This window comes from Pinus tabuliformis, chromosome J, assembly GCF_031772625.1.
Source record: "Pinus tabuliformis cultivar Carrire ecotype Pingquan chromosome J, CPIR1, whole genome shotgun sequence".
Lineage (NCBI taxonomy): Eukaryota > Viridiplantae > Streptophyta > Pinopsida > Pinales > Pinaceae > Pinus > Pinus tabuliformis.
In genome coordinates this window covers 612,841,289-612,857,589 of record NC_142295.1, presented here as the reverse complement: position 1 = coordinate 612,857,589, position 16,301 = coordinate 612,841,289, and the positions used below count along the sequence as shown (strand labels likewise).

Genomic DNA, 16,301 nt, shown 5'->3' with positions numbered 1-16,301 from the left:
TTCACCTATGTTTCATGATCTCAATATTAGAGAAAATGAATAATTCAGAATTTGCTTAACTGCACTCTGTCTTCAATCTTTATTATTGTCTATGTTTTCTTCAGAATTAGTATAAATAGTGAATTCTTAATTGCTCCTGTTTCCCCTGATTCTTTCATCTTAAGTATTTGCTAAGGAATTCTTAATTTCTCCTTAGCAGTAATCAACCATTTTCCCTCTGAAAAATATGATGAAGGATTCTTAACTACCCTTTACCCATTTGACTCCATTCCATCTTATTTCAGCCTTTAAATTGTTCCATGTTTGAGTACCTTGCTCTGTGATACCATCCTCTGTTTAGAGACCGTATCCAGGAAGCTATATTCCTTTGACTCCATCATGCCCAATGGACCGAAACTTTTCAGGTCTACCTCACTATTCTATTGAATCCTTCCAACCAAACTTAAAAAAAAACCTTATACTTCATAGCTAGCCTAACACACATCAAAACAAAGCTAAATTACAAAGAGAGGGCCCTCTCTGGATGCTGATGGGCTAGAATCTGCATCTAAAAGATTGCTCTGTGGTTACCTCGGCTGTATTCCCTTTCTTACAACTTTTGGGAACAACCTGAGTGATAACATCATTGGCGACTCCACTGAGGAAATGAATAATTGTTTGTTATTGTTGTTTATTTCATAAGTTACAGATGGAGTCTGAAGTTATCCAGGTAGCCTTTGAAAATGCTTTGCTTTCCAATTGCCGAAGTAAATAAATGTTGCTTCATTCTATCTCCAGTGTAGTTTATGAATTGAACAATTGTCTCAAATACTTGATCAGTTCGTTGTTTCAGTAGATGTTTAGGAAAGTTCATAATCCCCTCATCTAAAAAATTCCTAGAAGATACTGTCAAAGTTGTATCCTTAAAACTATTTCAAGAAAAGCCAAAAACATACTTAGAAACTGGCTCCAAAGAAGAAGATACGTTACACTAGATCAAATCCAGATCCCAAACCCCCACCTATCTTTGAAAATCCTAATCTGATTCCTAAAATCCTTAAAATCTAGGAGAGCCAAGAAAATTCTGCTAGTTCACACTGTGGAGTACTAAAGAAGGTATGTTTTTGATGATTATTTCAGTATATTTTCATTAGAACTTGCAAACCTTTTGCATCATGAACTCAAAAAATGATAAAGAATTATAATAAAACATGTGAGATTAATATGCAAGACTAAAATGATGACAATTGTCATTTCCTTATGCAGGAAGAAGGGAAAACGAGAAGTTGTCATTCCAAAGGAAAGGACAAGGACGGGTTAACCGCTATCCCTTTGACGAGAGACCGAATGAAAACAAGGCAAAGAAAATCAAAGTGAATCAGCGTGGAAAAGGAGGTGGAGATCTCAGCTCGGTGCAGGAGAGGAAAGAAATGACTGAGGACTAATGGTTCGGCGAATCCCTCAGGATCCTTGATCCTGAGGGATCGTTGTTTTATCTATTTCTGCACTTAGACATCTCCGTCGTCACCCTTATAAAAGGGGCAGCACTGTTAGCTCAGGAGGGAGTTAGATACGGTTATGCTTTTATGTAATTTCTTTTAAGATCAAAACTTTGATCATCGAGTCTCGTTAAGAACTGGTTTATTGTAATTCTGCTCTATGCATTAATACAAACTTGGTTATTACTTCATCTCTGAGTCTGGAATAACTTCAAGTGGTGTACCCCTGGAGGCTAAGGGCCCGGCCCTGGAGGACACTTGCTCCTGTATTATTATGTTTGGTTTATGCGTGGTTTTCTTATTGACGTTATTTGATAATCTGATGTGTTTTATAAGTTTACATCACATGCTCTGTTATGTTTAATTCATTAAGGTTCCTACAGACAGAACTATTGTACTGATTTTTCATCATATTCCTGTTCTTTTAGGATTTGATATAATACTGCTAGCCTTTACAGAATACTGTTACTATTCCATTACAGAGCTTTGTGTTGTGCACTTATTTGTTAACATCGTGGAGTTCATCTTGGAAGTTATGTTCTTTGCGATTGTTGGACTTATGAACAATGCTGTTCTATTTTAAAACACAGTTGTATTCTTTCTAACTGAGATTGATACTTGGATTAGATTACTATTTAAGTGTGTTGTGTGCGTATATGGTTTTCAAGCGTTGTTCCATAATTTATCAGTAATCAGTGCTATTCCATTGGTGTGTGTTGTTCGATTCGCCCATAAGAGTGAAAGATTGTCGTTTGATTACGATTAATGCATTTAATCTGATAGATTAAGATTGTTACTGCTTATGAGACTTAGTTGCTGTTCTATTTCTTAGCTGCCATCCCAGTTTAGAATTGTTGTTCCATTTCGGATTTTCTGTTCCATTGCAGACTTGTTGTTCGATTTCTTAATTGTTGTTCCATTTCTCATCTGTCATTCCATTTATTGGTGTGGTGGGAAGAACAATCTCAGGTTGTAGTGAGCATTGGCATTTACTGTCCAGATCCCAGATCCATGATCTGTTCTCTGATTTCCTTTTCCATCAATTTCCAAAGGGATGGGTTATTTCTACCGAACCCTTGACTGATAAGTTGCTTAGTCTTTTGAATGTGTGATTTAATATTTTGAAGAAGTTAAGCTGTAGACAAGCATCCATTTACTCTTGTATTTCTGAACATTGTACTACTAGCATTACTCTGGCAAATGATAGCCTCAGACTGAGACACTCTTTGAAATAACAAAATGTTCCCGGATTGACATATCAATGTGAGGTAATTAGAGGTGAAAAAGACCCTTTTTATAGCTCTACATTTTTGCGACGTTGCAGGGGAAAGAGTGTAGCCATTTGTTTTTTTTTCAGAGTAGTGTACGAACCTGCTAGGGAAGAATTGGATTTTAAAAACGGAAGGTAAGAACCTACGTGTGGAGCATGTAAAAGCCCTGCTCCTCTGTCTGCTTTCCTACATATTTGTTGTTGTTTGAATAGAATTTACTAGTTAATTTGAGTGCATGACTAAGCATAAAAAGCTAGAAAAAAATCCCAAATCCCAAACCTCTACCCAAGCCAGAGAAAGCTAAGGGGCCGGTGACCCTTGGCCGACCAACGTTCATAGATGAAATCTACAAGAAAGCAGAATCTCAGCCCTCAGTAGGACCCAGGAAAGTCTTTTCTAAACAACCTACTAGTTCCTTTCAAGCCACAGGATCACCATCTGTAGCCTTTGCTAAGGTGCATAGTCAAACTGAAGAGCAGGACTTTCAAGAAATTGAAAATTCTACTCCAGAATTATTGCAGGAAGGGAATTTCAGCAATCTTTGTGAAGGATAAGGAGAAACAGGGGAAACTGAGGAACCAAGGTCTCCTATTGGAACAACTCAGCCATTAAACAACCCAGACAAGGGAAATACTGCAAAAATGATTGCTGAAGAAACTCAATCTCCTCAGACATCAGGCATTCTCATTATCCCAGATAGAGGAAGTGCTATTAAAACTAATCATGTTAAAGCCATTCCCTCTCAACCTAGGAATACCCTCCTAGATATCCCAGAAGGTTATTGGCATATATTCGCCCAATGGCTGAAAACCAGCCAAACACCCAAACCTCTACATTACAATACCCCATAGTGGATTCTGCAGCAAACGCGCCTATGAAAGCAATCCCTCTTCAACATATCCCTACATTCCACTGGCTTCCATCAGAAGATCTGGATGCATTTTTACTTGAATTTGATGTACTGTGCAGGGGATATGATTACACCACCGACCCCCAGAAACTGAAACTATTTCCCTCTACATTAAAAGGGGTTGTTTTAAGATGGTCTATGGGATTAGGTGGCGGGGTTATAAATAACTGGGATCAAATGAAAGAATCCTTTCTAAAAAAATATCAGGATTATTGCAGGTCTAGAGAATTGAAGGACGAAATATTCTAGATGACAGCTAGACCGAATGAAACATTAGAGGAGTATGTGGAATGCTTCCAGTATAATCTACAAAGATATCCTTATGCATCACTACCTTTACCTGATAATGTGTTAAAAACAACATTAATAAGGGGTATGAAGGAACAATGGATTGAAACATTAAACATTATGGGAAAAGTAGATATTTATCAAGAAAACTTTGCTAACATTATTGATTTATGTATCAGGAGCTCGAGAGGCAGCAAAAGAGTAAAACCGGCAGAACATGATCGGTTTGTAAGGGATAATAAAATTTCGACAGAAGGAGTAACACGTGTATAAATTGGAATTTTTTTGGAAAATTTTAAAAGTGATATACTAGGGACACTAACTACACAACTTGACATTATGCAGGCCAAACAGAAGCAAATGGAGGCAGAATAGAATTTGGCAATCTTCTGTCCTCGATGCAGGAAAGAGCATAGCCATAAGGAGTGTCCACTGGATGCAGTCCAAACATGCACCATCTGCACAAAATATCACCTTATAGAAAGTTTTCCCTCACTTCTCGGATTAAAAGCAGTATATAAAGAGGCAGAAGAAGAACCAGAATCGATGTATTTGCTCAACTAGCACCGTCAGTGGCAGCCGAGACAACCTGGTATGTTTCCAGACCCAACTTCTTCTTTTCAGCCTCTGCAGTATAATGCTCAACAATATAATATGTGGCAAAGTCAATCCCAATCCCCATTTCCAAACTGGTCACCACAGTCGTTTCCTTCTTCAAACCCGTGGCTGAATCAGGCAAGCCAATCTGGTTGGTTGAATCTTCCTTATACCCCACCATATTGGAAAAATAACTCATATCCACCAATGGACTCCCCCTACTTCACAAAGTTCAACCTGGCAGACAAACTGGCAGAGACCGATGCATCAGCTAGTAGGAACCATTCCGCTCCCTCAACCTACTCTGCCAGCGTTACAACAAAATCCCTAGTCTAATTTGAGACCGCAACTCCCAGCCCAACCCAACCCTAATCCAAATAACAGACCGGTCCAATCTTTCCAAGTCATAGAAACACCAGAGATAGGAGCCGATCTGAGGGAGTGTAATGATCTTCAATTAAGATCTGGGCGTATTATTGAAACCGAGGGAGATAAGACAGTTCAGATTGAAGACCAGTTACCTAGAGAATATCTATCACAACAAGAGGATGTGAATAAACAACAAACTCATAATCAAGCAACCACATCCTCTCCTCCGTTCCCAGAATGATTAGTCATACCTCGACCTATACAATATCCTGATTTTGACATTCTGGGAGAATTACAAAATCTGTACATAAAAAATCCATTCCTCCAAGCCTTTCAAGACATCCCGATATACGCAAAAACTATCAAGGAATTGTGCATAAAGAAACCAAGGAGGAATATAACAAATAATCCAAGAGTCCAAGTAGTTGGCACTTTATCTGACTTACTATTAGGGAAAGAAACACCCATTAAATATGAAGACCAAGAAAATCCAATTGTAACTGTCCAAATTTATGGTCAGACCCTATCCAATGCCTGAGTTGATCTAGGAGCTACAATTAATATCTTAACAACCACTACTTGCCAAAAGCTAGGCATTACATCTGTAGAACCGACCTCTACCTTGCTAGAATTGGCTGACCGATCTGTGGTTAGGCCGGAGGGTACTCTACATGATGTTATGGTCTTTGTTGATTCCTGGGAATATCCAACCAATTTCCTGATAATAAATCCCAAAACCTGACTTCATGGACATCCATTGATTTTAGGTAGACCTTGGTTTGCCACTGCCAATGCTTATATTGGCTACCGGCAAGGAAATATGACCATAACCAAAGGACCAAATATCAAGAACTTAGTTCTATATCCTCCAACACAGCCAAGTGTCACAATAATCAAAACTAATAAGCACCCTGTATCATACCTTACTGATAACATTAGATCTCCATTAACTATACAAGAGGCACTTGATTTCGAAGACCAAACAGAAGATGATGCCATTAATAATTTCATTAGTCAAACTGAATCCAGATCTTGCACATAGTGTCATATGATAGAAGAAGCATTTGATAATGAATTAGAAGAAGATCCTCTGGAAGATACACATGATCAAACAATACCTGTTACTTCTGTTGCAGATAGTAAAATTGTGGAAATTGAACCAGGAAAAACCTTAAATATTAATTCCAACCTCACACCTGAACAAGAAATGAAGCTCATCCATCTGTTAAGGAAATATAAAGAAGCATTTGCATGGGACTACCCTGATATGAAAGGAATTGATCCCCAATTATGTACACACCACATTTATATAGAAAAGGATGCGAGACCTATTCGTCAACCTCAAAGGAGACGTAATCCTCATCTAAAAGATGTGGTAAAAGCTGAACTTCAAAAACTTTTAGATTGCAATTTTATCTATCCCATCTTTGATAGTAAATGGGTCTCTCCGCTTGTGGTAGTACCAAAAAAGAATGGGAAATGGAGAATCTGTGTGGACTACAGGGAGCTAAATAAAGCAACACAAAAAGACCACTTCCCTCTCCCATTCATCGACCAAGTATTAGACACTTTAGCAGGAAAGAAATTCTTTTCTTTCCTGGATGGCTTCAATGGATACAATCAGATTCAGATTGCCCCTGAAGACCAAGACAAAACTACTTTTACTTGTCCTTGGGGAACATTTGCCTACCGAGTTCTACCTTTTGGCTTATGCAATGCTCCTGCCACATTCCAAAGGGCTATCCTTAGCATTTTTGCAGATTTAATAAATGACGGACTTGAAGTATACATGGATGACTTTACACCATATGGAGATGATTTCGATCCAGCATTGGATACCCTAGAAAAAGTCCTACAATGCTGCATTGCTACCAGGCTTTGTTTAAGCCACGAAAAATGTTATATGATGATGACTGAAGGACTTATCCTAGGACACTATATTTCAGCAGCTGGCATTCAGGTAGACCCAGCCAAAATCCAAATACTTTTGCTTATTCCCACTCCTACCACTCAAACAGAGGTACGCAGTTTTCTTGGATTTTCTGGTTATTATAGGAGATTTATAGAACATTATTCGCACATTGCTGCACCTCTATATGCACTAACTGGTAATGTTGATTTTCTTTGGACAGAAAAATGTGAACGTGCTTTCAAGGATCTGAAGAAGCTCATATCCACAACCCCGGTCCTTCGAGGACCAAATTGGGATTTGCCATTCCAGATATCATTTGATGCTTCAGATACAGTCATTGGAGCGGTCCTTGGGCAGGAAGAGGATAAAAAACCATATGCAATTTATTATATTAGCAAAAATTTATCCCCTGCTGAATTAAACTACATTGTTACTGAAAAAGAATTTCTAGCTGTAATACATGTTATCAATAAGTTTAGACATTACATTACTGGATATCTTGTTATCTTGTACACAGATCATTTTGCCATAAAATATTTAGCAAACAAGCCTATCACAAACGGCAGAATAACTAGATGGCTGATTTTATTGCAGGAATTTGATATTACAATCAAGGATCGACCGAGCAAAGAAAATCCTGTAGCCGATTTTCTCTCAAGAATGCTAAAGCCAATCGATGCAGCAGCAATTGAAGACCAATTTCCAGATGAGCATATGTTTGTTGTGGTTGTTCAAACACCCTGGTATGCTGATGTTGCCAATTACCTAGCAGTAGGTAAATTACCAAAGCATCTAACCCCTAATGAGCGGAAACAGATTGTTCAGCGGAGTGCTCGATTTTCTTGGATTAGGGGCTATTTGTTTCACATAGGGGCAGACATGCACATCAGGAGATGCATTTGAGAAGATGAACTCTTTGCCATTTTAAAAGCTTGCCATGATGGGCCATGTGGTGGACATTTTGCTGATCGCAGAACTGGACATAAAGTGTTGCAGACAGGCTATTATTGGCCCACGATTTTCAAAGATGCAAAGAAATTTGTCCAGGTATGTGACAGTTGCCAGCGAGCAGGACGCCCTGGTCAATCTGATGAGATGCCTCTGAAACCACAGTTAGTCATCAAACCATTTGAGCGATGGGCTCTTTATTTCGTTGGACCAATTAACCCATCATCAAACCAAAAAACATATATTTTGGTGGCAACAGAATATGTCACCAAGTGGGTTGAAGCAGAGGCATTTCCTAGAGCTACAGAGGACTCTGTCATACAGTTCATGTTCCATCTATTTGTACGTTATGGCCTTCCAAGAGAAATAATTACAGACAGTGGACCACAGTTTGCTGGGAACAGAATAGCTGCAACACTCAACAACTATCATGTCCAGCATAAAATCACTACTCCATACCACCCACAGGCGAATGGACAGGTAGAAAGCGGTAATAAAATAATAGAAGCAATCCTAACAAAAACCATTGCGTCACATAGACGTGATTGGGATGCCAGACTACTTGAAGCACTGTGGGCTTACAAAACAACATGTAGAAGCACCACTGGTTACTCACCTGATCAATTAGTGTTTGGAAAACAACCCATTTTCCCCATAGAATTCGAAATCCAAACATTATGAACAACACAGGAAGTTGGCTTAGATTTAACCGAGGCACAGATTAATCGATTACAACAGATTAATGAGCTGGACGAAATTAGGCTCTCTGCGCTTCAAAACACTGCCCTGATCCAACAACAACGAGCTAAATGGCATGATGCTCCCATTAAAAATAAAGTCTTCCACGAAGGAGACTGGGCTCTTTTGTATGACTCCAGGTTTCAGGACTTCTCCGGGAAACTCCAGACGAGTTGGTTGGGACCATATGAAATCCAAAAGGTACATGACAATGGGACCCTTACTCTAATCACTATTGACGGTTCCAGATATGCCTTCAAGGCAAATGGCCACCGAGTTCATCTCTATCGCAAACCACTAACTTAGGAGTCCTTCTGCCAGCAGCTACGCCGAGAATCTGATATGGAGATTTTGGGGGAGGAAGAGAAGTCTTCCTCACCTGTAATTCATTAAGGAATTCATTTCCTTTTACAGTTTGTACATAAGTTCTTTTCTTGAATCATTTTTGTACATATTTTTGAATCAATGTTTTGCTGTTATTATTTTTGTTGTTCCTTTTTTTCAAAATAACAACATCTTCTTCTGGCTGTTCCTTTTTCAAAAGAGAAACCCCTTTTGGATCAGCCATCATCTTGTTGTAATTTGGTTCTTTTTCTTTATTTTTGTGTTCTGCTGTTCCTTTTCCAAAGGAACAACATTTTTTATTTCTGCGTTCCTTTTCCAACGGAATGGCATTTGGGTGTTTTTGTTGTTCATTGTCCAAAGGAACAACATTTTTTATTTCTGTCGTTCCTTTTCCAAAGGAATGGAATTTGTGTGTTTTTGTTATTCCTTGTCCAAAGAAACAACATTTTTGGTTTTTGCTGTTCCTTTTCCAAAGGAACGACATTTTCCTGTTTTGTTGTTCCTTTTCCAAACGAACAACATTTTCGATTTCTGCTGTTCCTTTTTCAAAGGAACGGCATATCTGCGTGTTTTGCTGTTCCTTTTCCAAAGGAACAACATTTTTGATTTCTGTTGTTCCTTTTCCAAAGGAACGACATTTTTGCATCTTTTGCTGTTCCTTTTCCAAAGGAACAACATTTTTTATTTCTGTTGTTCCTTTTCCAAAGGAACGACATTTGTGTGTTTTGTTGTTCCTTTTTCTAAAGGAACAATGTTTTCCATCTTTGTTGTTCCTTTTTCAAAGGAACAGCATTTGCATTTTCTGCTATTTGTGGTCTTTTGTTGTCCCTTTTTCCAAAAGGAACACCTCTTGCATGCTTTTACTCTCCTTGTGAAACAGCTTGTTCCTTTTGCTGTTCTAAATTGAGGATGCTTATTGCTCCTGTTCTTTCAAGTCTTTTAGAATACGGCTATGCACTTATGCAATGGATACAAAATAACAACATACTAAAATCAGCCAATCATAAATCGATATCTTTATAAGGCTCTGCATTGGTAAGAGGACAGAAGGAAGGACACACTTATTTATCATCTTTTGCTGTCATTGTTCTACTAATTCTGCTATGATTGGTTATCTTTATCATGATGATCCATTTTAATCCTCTTTGATTATTATTTAGGAATAAGAGCAAAGGGTTTATATCTTCCTATTGAGATGTTAAGACTTCTTCCACCATTCCTACTCTTAAGGAGTGTTGACCACCTTTTGTGTACAAATAAGGGAAAATACTTTATGAAAAAGAAAGAAAAAACAAAGAGTAAGCATGACTTATAAGTTGTCAAATGAAGGATAGGGGGTCTCATCAAGAGCCAACCTACCATGATCATGAGGACGAAAGCGAAATGGCATTCCCACTATGGCCACCACACTAGGGATATGTTCCAAAAGGTATATCAAATAAACAACCCTTGGAACAGGAGGTCTCATCATGAGCCGGCTTGCCCACTTTTCGCTACTTCCTCGTGAATGGCATTATGGTTAACTGGTCACCAAGCCAGCATAATGGCCTACATTTTGACATCACACAACATTCCCTAAGCATACACAAAGGATCATGGTTCCATGGGTGAAATAGACAACTCTGCCAAGGTTATGGAAACATGTCGGTAGCAGAGCACTGTTAATGGTATTGAAGTCACATTATTTACACCAATAGGTAAAGTTACTAGCACCCTTTTGTTTCTTATACCTTAGTAATTAATCATATATCATTTCCCGAATTATATAACGCATGTAAATTTATTATCACCAACTATGGCAGAGTAGTTGAAAATTACCGCATGAGACTTGGAATGTACAGCAGATGTCCTATCCTCCCAGCCTCGCATCATATCATAGCAGCCTCTTACGTAATAAGCGATCCAACTCTATCCCTCGATTTCGGTAATTTGTTGTTTTTGTAAACATGGCATATTGCCATATGTTGTTCCTTTATGACTTTGCTTCAGAGTGGGCGTTGCTCCTTTATTTGATGGCTGTGACAGCCTATCACATTGCGGGGGGGAGGTTAACCTCATCATTCCCTGGATTACGTGTCAGCTCACTATTCGGGAAGTTGTGTACTAGGGTATGGCACGGCTCAATGGCATACTATTTTTATTTTTTCTGCATGAATTGTTGTTCATAAGCCATTTCTATTGTATACTCTGCTTTTGAACAAGTCTTGCGTCTGTCAGCCTCTCTGTGTTTCAACAACACGAACAACTACCATTCCATTGAAAATTTATAGTGAAACCATGGGAGGAAGGTCGATTCGGATAGAACAACATGTGTTAACAGTCTCTGCTGCTGCCCGGGAAATCCTGGCAAGAGCAGGGTGGCTAACTTATCTTAACCGTTTGCAGGAGTCTAACGAGACGGTGGCAATTGAATTCTTGTAGAACTTGCAAGAGGATTACTCCACAGTGAGGGGGAGACACATAGCAGTCACCGATGACATAATCACAGAAGTCTCAAGACTACCAGCCACCGGACCTGTATGGACGTTAAAAAAGGAGAGATTGCAGAAGATTATAGAAATCTTCTGGGCCGAAGGCTAGAGCCTGGCAATTAGAGGACAGGGAGTTCTACCAGCAGCACTAGGAGAGCCATGGGCAGAATTGGCAAGGACCATTCAAAGCTACATCACCTGTGAAGGCAGAAAAGACGTGGTAAGACCATGACATCTTAAACTCTTAGCTGTACTAAAGCAAAAATGCTTTGTAAATTTACCTGCATTTTTGAATTCGTTACTTCATGACGTTGCACGGAGCATAAAAAAGGCACAGCATGTAGAGTCAATTGTTAGTCATCATGGGTTGATTCGGTTAATTGTCAGTCATAGCCTCACCCAGCAGCAGAGCAGCTGGGAAGAGCTAATTGCCATGATAAATGGGGGATTGACCGCACCATCCCCAAAACGTAAACATGCCACTAGTACACTTGAGCGTCCAGAAAAACGCAGGGAATTGGCAAAGCGCAAACATGCCACCAGTACACCTGAACAACCAGAAAAACGTAGGGAATTGGAAAAGCGTAAACATGCCACCGGTACACCCGAGCAGTCGCAAAAACACAGAAAATTGGTCCGACTAGCACGACTACAAGGGAGGTTGGAGAAGCCCCAGGAAAACACCAGCCGACTGGTAGAAATTGAAGATGAGCAACCCTCATGGCAAAAAGGGGAGGCTGAGCAATCTAAAGAAGAATAAAAAGAAGAAGGGGCCGAGCAATTTGAAGAAGAAGAAAAATAAGAAGAGGCCGAGAAATCTGAAGAAGAAGAAGAAAATGAAGAAGGAGCCGAGAAATCTGAAGAAGAAGTTGAGCAATCCGAGCAGGAGGAGGAAATGGAACAACAGGAAGGTAGCCCATTGCAGGACCCAGTGGGAGAAGATGAATTGGCCGAAGTCTTGGCCAATATGGGTGAATATGGCTAACCTTCCAGTCCATCAGACCTCCATGCCGAAAAGAAACCCCAGGAGGAAAATGCACCTAAAGAATCACATGCAAAGGAGGCAGAAGAAGAAAATCTGCCTGTTCATGATGAAAGGATGATATGAGATACTGAACAGGAACAATCTGTTCCTAACTAGAAGACACCAGAAGAAATTTTGGAGGAAACAAGGGTAGAAAGAGAAGTCGCCCAAGAAATGACAGAACCAGTTAAGGTTCTTTCCCCAGAACAGCCAGAGCAGAACAGTGAAGAAACACCCCAGAAGGAAAATCCAGGAATCAGTCACAGTCCAGGTCGCAGCGAACAACCTGCTATTCCTTCTAAGGAAATCTTGGAAATTAAAGAATTACAAAAGGAACAACAGAGATTATTGAATGTAATAGTCTAGCTCCACCAGTAGATTATGATTCTAAAAGCAAGGAAAAGGGTAAAAAGGACTTCAGGAAGGAAAAATGTGACCACTCCAGCAAAACCCCTCAAGGAAAAGGGGCGGAGGACCAGAATTCATCCTGCTGTTCAAAACCCTGTCGAGAACTAGGTTGTTGTTCCAATTGAAAAGGAACAGCAACGGACTGATATTCACGTTAAGATAGAAATGGATGAGATGATGACCGTGATAAGGAAATTCAGATGGAGGCACCACTTTTGGGAGTGATAAGGGTTATGAACTCAAAGCAACGCAATAGGAAAGTTCAGGTAAAAATCCCGGCCTCCACTGCTGCATGGAGAAGAGATCCAAAAACAGTAACCCTATGAAAGGGGTTGAAGCAATCTCAGCAAGAAGCAGAAAATCTTAGAGAGCAAACGGTCCCTCGCGAAAGGTATGAAGAGCTACAGCAGCAGCGTAGGAACGCCAATCAATCTGAAAGCCAGGCCTTTGAAGGGTGGCGAAGGGAACAAGATAAAGTCACGAAGGTAACTTGTAGGTTAGATATTGGTATCAAGCAGATGGATACCTTGTGTTCTTTATACAATGACGTCTTCGCATGTATAGCCCCTGCCAAGAATTATGCCTTGTTTCTACTGGAACGGTATTTGCAACTAAAAATAAAGGCTGTTAAAGCAGGTGCTCCCATACAAATTAACACTGTCAATGATTTTGTAGACTGCTGTAAGAACTACGGGGTAAAAGTCCAGAGACTACTGTGTGAGTTCTATTTACATAACCTTGTATTAGACCAGGAGATCGAGATGAACCCTGGCCCTTTTGTTGGGGATATCCAATTGCACGCGTTCATCGCATTTGGGGTTAATCAAATTAAATGGCTTAAAGCCTATAATACTTTCCAGAGGCAAGAAAACGACTTAGATTTTTGGGTAAGGGCTGAGCCTAGGGACCCAGTACAGTTGTGGAGAGCACATAGAAACCTCATGAAGACTCCGAGTGTAATTGAAACATTAGGACCCATGCATGAGACACTCATTCGACAGGGATTATAATACTTTATTTCTATCAAAGACCTTGCCATTGATGCAGCTAAATTTCAGTATCAAATTTATAATCCGAACATCCAGCTTAGAGAACTGTTCAAGTATGAGAATTTTAAATTAGCTACCAACCGCTTGCACCTCTATGGCGAAATCATTTTGAGGGCAGGGCCATCCTGGTTAGGATATAGGTTCTGAAGTCCAATTATTTGGCACCCTGCACCCAGATACCAAGCCTTGTATGAGATGTTCGAGGGTCAGACATGCCATTTCTTTGACTACCTAGTTACTCATCATGGCTGTAGGCCTCCACATGAGATTCCATCTCCAGCCTATTCTCTCACTGCCTTCCATGTCAACTACAATGTTTTCATGAGGGCATGAAACAGGGTAAGCAGATGATTATTTCAGTATCTTTTCATTAGAACTTGCAAACCTTTTGCATCATGAACTCGGAAAATGATAAAGAATTATAATAAAACATGTGAGATTAATATGCAAGACTAAAACGCCGACAATTGTCATTTCCTTATACAGGAAGAAAGGAAAACGAGAAGTTGTCGTTCCAAAGGAAATGACAAGGATGGGTTAACCGTTGTCCCTTTGATAGGAGACCGAATGCAAACAAGGCAAAGCAATCAAAGCGAATCAGCGCGGAAAAGGAGGTGGAGATCTCAGCTCGGCGCAGGAGAGAAAAGAAATTACTGAGGACTAACGGTTCGGTGAATCCCTTAGGATCCTTGATCCCGAGGGATCGCTATTTTATCTATTTCTGCACTTAGACATCTCCGTCGTCACCCTTATAAAAGGGGCAGCACTGTTAGCTAGGGAGGGAGTTAGATACAGTTATGCTTTTATGTAATTTCTTTTAAGATCAAAACTTTGATCATTGAGTCTCGTTAAGAATTGGTTTATTGTAATTCTGCTCTATGCATTAATACAAGCTTGGTTATTACTTCATCTCTGAGTCTGGAATAACTTCAAGCGGTGTACCCCTGGAGGCTAAGGGACCGGCCCTGGAGGACACTTGCTCCTGTATTATTACGTTTGGTTTATGCGTGGTTTGCTTATCGACGTTATTTGGTAATCTGATGTGTTTTATAAGTTTACATCACATGCTCTGTTATGTTTAATTCATTAAGGTTTCTACAAACAGAACTATTATACTGACTCTGCATCATATTATTGTTCTTTTAGGAGTTGATATAATACTGCTAGTCTTTACAGAATACTGTTACTGTTCCATTACAGAGCTTTGTGTTGTGCACTTGTTCGTTAACATTGCAGAGTTTATCTTGGAAGTTATGTTCTTTGCGATTGTTGGACTTATGAAAAATGTTGTTCTATTTTGAAACGCAGTCGTATTCTTTATAACTGAGATTGATACTTGGATCAGATTACTATTTAAGTGTGCTATGTGTGTATATGGTTTTCAAGCGTTGTTCCATAATTTATCAGTAATCAGTGTTGTTCCATTGGTGTGTGTTGTTCGATTCTCCCTTAAGAGTGAAAGATTGTCGTTTGATTACGATTAATGCATTTGATCTGACAGATTAAGATTGTTACTGCTTATGAGACTTAGTTGATGTTCTATTTCTTACCTGCCGTCCCATTTCAGAATTGCTATTCCATTTCGGATTTGATGTTCCATTTCGGATTTGATGTTCCATTGCAAACTTGCTGTTCGATTTCTTAATTGTTGTTCCATTTCTCATCTGCCGTTCCATTTATTGGTGTTGGTGTGAAGAACGATCTTAGGTTGTAGTGAGCATTGGCATTTACTATCCGGCTCCCAGATCCACGACCTGTTCTCTGATTTCCTTTTCCATCAGTTTTCAAAGGGATGGGTTATTGCTACCGAACCCTTGACTAATAAGTTGCTTAGTCTTTTGAATGAGTGATTTAATCTTTTGAAGAAGTTAAGTTGTAGACAAGCATCCATTTACTCTTGTATTTCTGAACACTGTACTACTAGCATTACTCTAGCAAATTATAGCCTCAGACTAAGACACTCTTTGAAATAACAAAACGTTCCTGGATTGAAATATTAATGTGAGGTAATTAGAGGTGAAAAATACCCTTTTATAGCTCTACACACACCTTGACACACATCACCAGAACCCTATCCAAACTGAGCTTACTTCAGGAAAACCACCAATCCTTTCTATCATTACTATAGCTTCTCCTAGTTCACCATTGGTACACCAAACCATCCTTTCCACTCCTCTATCTGTAGCATACATTTCTACTGTTATCCCTGCTCTTCCAGCTGTCACACTTATATCTGTAAACATGGCTAACTGATATTCTCCCTTGCAATACCTACAAACCCGAGGGCTATGACTCAAGATTATCAAAGAAAAATTACCTATTTTGATAGTACTGGCACTTACATAGCTCAACAACATACCAAGAAAATGACAGACTATTTTGAAAACTATGAGATTGATGATGATGATGTCAGAATGAAAGTATTTGTTCAAAGTTTAACTGGAGATGTTAGAACCTGGTTTAGAGCACTCCCTGCAAACACTATCAATGACC

At 39.5% G+C, this 16,301-nt stretch overlaps 1 pseudogene; it reads right to left on the bottom strand.

The window, feature by feature from the left end:
* The window catches only part of LOC149228450 (auxin efflux carrier component 4 pseudogene), a 95,403-nt pseudogene extending 79,352 nt beyond the window's left edge, over positions 1-16,051 (bottom strand).
* Between the last annotated feature and the right edge of the window lie 250 nt (positions 16,052-16,301).